Source organism: Gopherus evgoodei, chromosome 2 (assembly GCF_007399415.2).
Source record: "Gopherus evgoodei ecotype Sinaloan lineage chromosome 2, rGopEvg1_v1.p, whole genome shotgun sequence".
Taxonomy (NCBI): domain Eukaryota; kingdom Metazoa; phylum Chordata; order Testudines; family Testudinidae; genus Gopherus; species Gopherus evgoodei.
The window spans coordinates 240,143,179-240,151,204 of NC_044323.1; positions in this window are offsets into that span (position 1 = coordinate 240,143,179).

Below are 8,026 nucleotides of genomic sequence, written 5' to 3' on the forward strand. Positions count from 1 at the left end.
CCACAAGGGCTAGAGACAATTTGATTCTTAACATAATTGTGGGACTGCAGGAGCTGGGGCTTTAAGGAAAAAACATGAAATATTGGGACAGTATTTGGTCCTGCTAGTGAAGGCAAAGGACTGGACTTGATGACCTTTCAGGGTCCCTTCCAGTTTTATGAGATAGGTATATCTCCATATATTATTGCAAGACTTGCAATAAGATCATGTCTTGGCATCCTTCCAGCAGGTTGGAATTTAGTTTGAATGACGTTCCCCTGTCCACCTGCACAAAGCCCAAATAAACAGACCGTGTGTAGGGCTAATGGGGGCTTTGGTGGCTGGAATTGCCTCAAATCAAAAGACAGAGAAGTGCACAGCAGGCTCTTAGATCTTCTGGCAGCTAGTTCAGTGTCTGGGCTAGAATAGTAGCCCTAATCCTTGCATATCCCCTATGTGGCCACAGGCTCCCCATGTATATTCCTAATTAGAAGCAGAGACATGTCACTCTTGTCTGTAAGAGCTGTACAGTAACTCCTCACTTAAAGTCATCCTGATTAATGTTGTTAGGTTGTTACATTGCTGATCAATTAGGGAACATGCTCATTTAAAGTTGTGTAATGCTCCCTTCTAACGTCGTTTGGCAGCTGCCGGCTTTGTCCACTGCTTACAGGAAGATCATTCCATTACAGTTAGCTGGTGGGGGCTTGGAGCCAGAGTGGACTGGCAGCCCCTCTATCAGCTCCACACTCTCCTAAGTTCCCTGTGCTGCAGCCGCCCAGCAGGCTATCAGTTGGCAGTTCAGTTGTCCCTTTCCGCACTGCCATGTGCTGCTCCTGCCCTCTGCCTTGGAGCTGCTCCCAGAGATTCCTGCTTGCTGTGCATGGGGAAGGCTAATTTCAGGTGTCCCCCTCCTCCTGCCCACTGCTTACCCCTTTTCCATGTAGAGCAGGGAGGGGACACGGATGGAGAGAGACAGAGAAAGCATGGGGCAGCAGCTGCTGTCTCAACTTCCTGATCCACTTAAAAAGACAAGTATCAGAGGGGTAGCTGTGTTAGTCTGGATCTGTAAAAGCAGCAAAGAGTCCTGTGGCACCTTATAGACTAACAGAGGTTTTGGAGCATGAGCTTTCGTGGGTGAATACCCACTTCGTCAGATGCATGTAGTGGAAAGATCTATGGATGACTACTGACACATCCATCTGATGAAGTGGGTATTCACCCACGAAAGCTCATGCTCCAAAACCTCTGTTAGTCTATAAGGTGCCACAGGACTCTTTGCTGCTGTTAAAAAGACAATGCACTTAAGAATGGGTCAGCTTACTTAAAGGGGCAGTGTGCATTTCTCTCTCTTTTTCCCACACACAAGATATGTGTCTCTGTCTGCTATGCTGTCTCCCCGCCCTCATGTTTGTGCTGCCTTGTGTGAGAGGCTACATTAACAACAACGTGTTAACCCTTGAGGGCTCAGCCGAGTGCTAGTTCAACATTTAGCAGTAAGGCATTCCCTGGGAAATATCCCTCCCTCTTCCACCCTCTAACTTCACCACCTCAACCAAGCTTCACAATCATCTTAGCTGTGAACTGTATTAAATTGTTTGTTTAAAACATATATTGTGTGTATATCTATATAATATATAGTTTTTTGACTGGTGAAAAAAATTTCCCTGGAACCTAACCCCGCCCCCCCCATTTACATTAATTCTTATGGGAAATTGGATTCGCTTAACATCATTTCGCTTAAAGTCGCATTTTTCAGGAACATAATTACAACGTTAAGTGAAGAGTTACAGTACACGCTTACTGTGATGTAAGCACATGCTCCCCAGCATCCCACTTGTGTGCAGAACAAGCCCAGTGGTCACACTGTGTCGCAGCCATTCCAAGGCCCATACGCTGCTGTGTGAATTTCACAAATAATGAACAGGATTGGGATCGCTGCTATTAATACAGTTTAAAAACACTCTTAAATGCTCAGATAAGAGGCAATAGGCAGAGTTCACTATGGTCCATTTATGCAAACCATAATCACTGTATTTTTTTGCTCAGGTATTACAGTGATAGGTGCCCTAAATTCCCTAAATAGGACAACTACACTCTCAATTGGAAAGCTACAACACATATGGGTAAAGGATATGCAGTGAGGGTACGAACTGGGAAAAAGTTCAGTTACTGTTGTCCCAATTATGTCTACTCTCCACCTGGGCAGTTTCTTGGGTTCCCAGGTCCGACTGTGCTAGAAGATGCACATTGTACATTATTATCATGGTGTTCCGACTCATGGGATTAGCTTGAGTGTGCGCTTAGGTTCCTACAGAAATATACTTCTATCTCATTGCTTTCTGGCAGGCCCTCACTGAGCCTCACTGGTACTTGATCTCTCTCATACTGAGCAGACCTTCAGTCGTGATTTGGAAACCAGAAAGAAGGAAGTAGGAGAAACACTTTGGATTTTAAAAGTAATTATAAAATTGAACTTCTACTGCTTGAACTGTCCATCATAAATCTTAATCACCCTGCCAGTCATAAATCGTAATCACAGTTGTTGGTAAGGTCACTCTTATCAAAGAGCTGTAAATATCTAAATATATCAAGAAAATTGACATTGTGTATCTAGAAATCATCTTGACACCAGAATGCTTTTTCCTAATATAATTAAACTGAATTTGCTTCTATGTCCATCCTCGGGAGAACACTATATTTGGAGCATCTCTCTTGAATGATGCCTTCAAATAACACTACAGCCAGATTCTTAGCTGGTGTAAATCTGACTAGCTCCAAGGAGTCACTGACTTATGGCAACTGAGCATCTGGCACTGTACCATGAAGAGGAGCTACATGTCTGATCAGTGCTATAATACAGTAGCGTTTTTGTAAAGCAACCCACTCTGGTTTCCAATTTCATTATATGATGTAAATTTCTATTAGTGACCACTGAGGGTCTGAAAAATGGGTTGCTTAATAGATGTGGTTTTCTAATAAAAGTGGATCAGAACTGTATTCCTGGGCTATTTTTGGGTGGTCTCTTAAAACAGGCTGTTTAATAAGAGATGTCTTTGTACAGGTTTCATGTTAAATTTCTAGCTAAAGACATGCAGCTCAGAATGGAATGGAAAAATGAATGGCCCACATGAGCTGCCTTATTTGGAGTATCTATGTGTGTGCTGTAAGTTATCAGAGAGAGGTATATTAATGCCCTATTATTAAAACAAATAGTACTACCAAAGAGAGGTTTAGGAAAAAAAGATTCAGTGTAAATACCTGAGGCCAGTTAGCAATGCTGGTATTAAATCAGTTTCTCTGGTGCTATTTTGAGCACCAAAGCACCAGATTTGCAATACTGAGGTTTTGATTCCACTTACTTTATTTGTTTAACGATTTATGCACCTTGGCCCCCAGAACATCTGGGGCCATGTATTTTCATACAGGTCAATTATAAAGAAAGCTACAGGATTATGTGAATCCCATATCTGTCAGTTAGAAATATGAAGAACAATTCATCTTGGGCAATCCACTGTTGAAATTTCCCATTTTTCTGTCTATCCTTTCTTCATACCATTTAAGTATACCCACCTTTAGAATGAAACGCAGCAACAGTTTGAAAGCTTTCAGCAGCCAACTGAACAGTTTATGCCAGGAAGTAAAGAATACCATATTGACATGAAACTGCAGTGGGAATATAATTAATATTATCCACAGAGGAATTTGGCTAAGACAGTGGAATTAACACCCTTACTCTTGTGAACAGTGTCATAGGATCTTTATTGACCACAGTTGGTCAGATTTCAGTTAGAAGTGATCCTGGACTCAAAGTCTGGATCTTTATCTGTTTTTCCCCCTTTATCCTCTGTCCTATTTTTCATTTTGAATCAGATACAAATGTTTTAAATATTTTATTGAGCATTTGAATTTTATTTTGTAAGAGTACTTATTAATGGTAACATTTAAAATACCTTTGTTCAGCTCTTCAGAGAGAAAGTTAACTTTTCAAAGGACAATCCCAACAGAGACTCTGAAGCTGCATATTATCAGTTCTTTCAAAGCTAGCTAATATGGCAAGAGTGTACTCAGTGTTACTCACAATATACAATGTGAGTATTCTTTGAGAGATTTACAATAAAAGTAGATACAATGCAATCCATGGGGGAAAAAAATCATCCCAAGCAATGTCCACTCAACCTGTTTTATTAGAGGTCTCCTTAGTAAGGATGTGTTTAATCTTTGATTTCATGTTGGTTTGGTGTATGTATGAATATAGACCATTTTAAAAGTATGTGAATTAATTGAACACTGATTTCTTGGAAGCATGAATTTAAAGTAATCACTTGGAAAGTGATCTGACACTTATGCAGATCATTATAGAATGCTATGGAATGACAGCATCACTTGAGTTTGACAGCATGATTTTGAAATTTGCAAATGGATGCTCAGATGAGCACTCATGGCAGGGTGTTCTGGAAGAAACCTTCATTTTGAGTTTATAGGAAGGATATGAGTGAAAAAAAAACATGGATTGAAATTTTTTATTTATGATTCTGTTATGTTCATGGCATAAGCACAGATAAGTCAGATACTCTTGCTGAAGGTTGCATTGCAACACTACTTTTATTTTTAGAATCCAGACTAATACATAGTAACTAAAAACAGAGAGAGACAAAGTAGGCTGCTCCATGAGGCACAACTTATCCCACCTTGTTTTAGTCTGGTTCTTTCCAGGCTCTCCTGATCACATACTTCACTGCGGAGTACCCTAGCATGCAAGCAAAAACAGGCAATCCCCCTCCCCCCCAATCCCCACACTGTTGAACTGATTGCTTGCAATTCCAATACTGTCCTCAGTACACCACAGATTCTACTCTATGGCAGAGTGCAAGCAACAAAATCCACAGTACTTCAAGGTTAATCCCCATTTTGGGATGCGCTAGAAAGGGCATGATGGAACACATGCAAATCAGCAGATGCTGCTGCTCCAGTATTCCACGAGAAATTAGAATGAAAATCCACTCATGAAGAGCTGGTCATCTGTACACCTGGCATTTTTTCTGCTTTGATCTGTATATCCAATGTGTTCATCACAGGTAACTTCAGATACTCAATAAGAAGGGATTTGTAATGTGTAGTATGTCAGGTGTTTTTTGAGCAAAGACTGCAAGAGCACTTCACTCCAAATTACATTAGGACCATATAACTAGCTCTGGTCAAGAAGAGACCACTGAAAACTGCTATGGATGAATATTAGCATTTATTTGATGAAGCTGTCACCCTCAACATGATGAGACTTCTTACATATGTGAATTATTTAAATACACTTTGCTTCCACCTGAAGAATCATTGTAAGCACATGGATTAAACACAAATTATAATAGTTTTGCTCCTCTTCAAGACTTGCGTTGCCAAACAGCTATTCTGTGTAATCTGCTAAATATGACTCGCTTCCATCAATTTTATCTCTTCCCTCATCTCCCCTACTAGCAACTCAGAGTGAGATGTATACTTATTTTCTGACAGGGGAAATCAGCTTTACTTAATACATATGTGAGGTTGTTAATGCATTTCTCATTAAATTATGCTGATATTTCATGTCCATATAACACGATGGACAGCAGACATTGGGACTTACTATGTAGCCGTTTGGAATTATTATTGCTGGGTTAGGTACTTTTCAAAATATGTTCAGGAAATGTTTAAAACATGACCTGTAATAGAAAATTTGGTTTTGGACAATTATCCTACCCCTGAAAACTATTTGTCTTTTTAGGGGCTTGTGCGATTTTGGAGTTCTTACAATCTATTTTGTAAACACCTAACATAGGACTTATCATAGATAGTTGGGGACTTGCTAGGAGACTTTTGATTCCTTCATACCAGGATTCTAGAAAGACAGGACCATGATAACAGCTGATGATCTAGTTTCTCATCTCAGTGACACTGAGGCAACTTCACTGAAGTCAGTGGTCTTACCTTGAAATGAGAATTTGGCCCATATGACAACATAGCCACCACCATTTTTGCATAGACAGTTTCCCATATAAACTAGGATCTGAGGGCAGCTAATGGTCAGCAGATGTGTTAATGCTGATTTTACCTTGAGAGCAATAGTGATTTTAACTTATATTGCAATTTTAACCTTTCTAGGCTTCCTGGGATTTTTATGCATGCACTTGGTCATCAAATCAAAATTACTGTTGTAGTAGCAGCCTACCACAAGGACAAAAAGGCCTGAACAAGTGGCCAGCATCTTACTGTGCACTGATGCACTTTTTGGTTTCAGGAAGTACCACTGATTAATGACTGACAAAATCATGAAGAGTGGATCTAAAACTCTGAGCCAAACAATTTATGCCAATTAGGGGTCTGATCTCAAATGGTAGGTACTGACTGCTTACAATGGCCATTGATTGATTGTAGCTCAGTGCTTGTATTCTTTGTATTATGTTTCCATTTTCCCTCTTTTTGGTGAGATCCTCATTGCCTACAGATTCTACTTAGAAGTGTGATTTATTCTATAAAAATGGCATTGTCCACTTCTGCATGTCTTGTGTCCCTGGTTCCTGAATTTTATTTGTTTGAAAGTGTTTTGTTTAAAGCAAACAAACCAACCGCCAAATCCCTGTGCTTATAACCTGATTCTTGCAGTCTCACCCTGGGATCTGAAAGTCAAGCTGATGCCTAGATAACTTTCAATTATAGATAACATCTCTGTTTGAGGGTATGCAACAGAGTAGAATCTGTGTGTGTCTTTCTCTTTTTCTGCCACAGCTGTATTGGCTCTAACATGAGTAAAAATAGTAAAAACTCACTGTTGCTAAAGTAAGCAGAAATGACTGAATATACATAGTATCAGTTGAGTAAAAAGCTGCTATTTTTATGCATTCACTTCTCTAAGCATAACTTATGTGATAAAATCTATTCTGATTCCTTGCATTATTACTTCTAAAAGTTTTGAATAATCACTTCCATTAAATACAAGCAAATATGACTTTTTTGCCTTCAGTTGTCAAATCAGGTAACTGTACAGAGACCTGTGAAGTTTCAGTTGCTCTGTTTATTCTACTGTTAAACATATCAGGATATTAAGCATATTAAATTGTCCTAAAAATGGACAAATCAAACAACAAAATCAAATATTCTCTTAGCAATTAACAATTTCCTTATGCAACAGCTCAGGCATACATAATACATATTTATGTTGAATTGCTATTGCAATAATAATAAGGTAGTATTTGCAAAAATATGCAAATAGGAAAATGTCACAAAGTAAACAACATTTATGGCAAATTTAACAGAGCTGTCCCTTCTTACAAACTCCACATCTAGCCAGCTTGGTTTTTGGTTATGGATAGGGCAGGGCTGCCCAGAAGTGGGGGCGAGTGGGGCAAGGGCCCCCATGAGAGGTTTTTTTTGGGCCCCTGGATCAGGGTCCTTTACTTGCTCTGGGGGCCCCAGAAAACTCTCGCGGGGCCCGGGCCCCCGGAGCTTCTTCTGTGGCAATTTGGAGATGGGGGGTCCTTCCGCTCTGGGACCCGCCACCAAAGTGCCCCGAAGACCCATAGTGTGGGGGTCCTTCTGCCCCGGGACCTGCTGCCGAAGTGCCGGGTCTTCGGTTGCAATTCAGCGGCGGGAGCCCCCGCTGCCGAAGATCCCAGACCCCCTGAATCCTCTGGGTGGCAATGGGCTAGGCCGCGTCAAATTCATGGTCCATTTTGGTCAATTTCATGGTCATAGGATTTTAAAAATCATCATTTTCATTATTTCAGCTATTTAAATCTGAAATTCCATGGTATCATAACTGTAGGGGTCCTGATAGCGAAGGAGGTAGTGGGGGCATTGCAAAATTATTGTAGGGGGGTTGTGGTATTGCCACCCTTACTTCTGTGCTGCTTCTGGTGCCAGTGATGTCTTCAGAGCTGGGCAGCTGGAGAGTGGTAGCTGCTGGCCGAGAGCCCAGCTCTGAGGGCAGTGCCACCGCCAGCAGCAGCACAAGTAAGGGTGGCATTGCTACTCTTACTTCTGTGCTGATGCCTTCAGAGCTGGGCCCTCGGCCCCT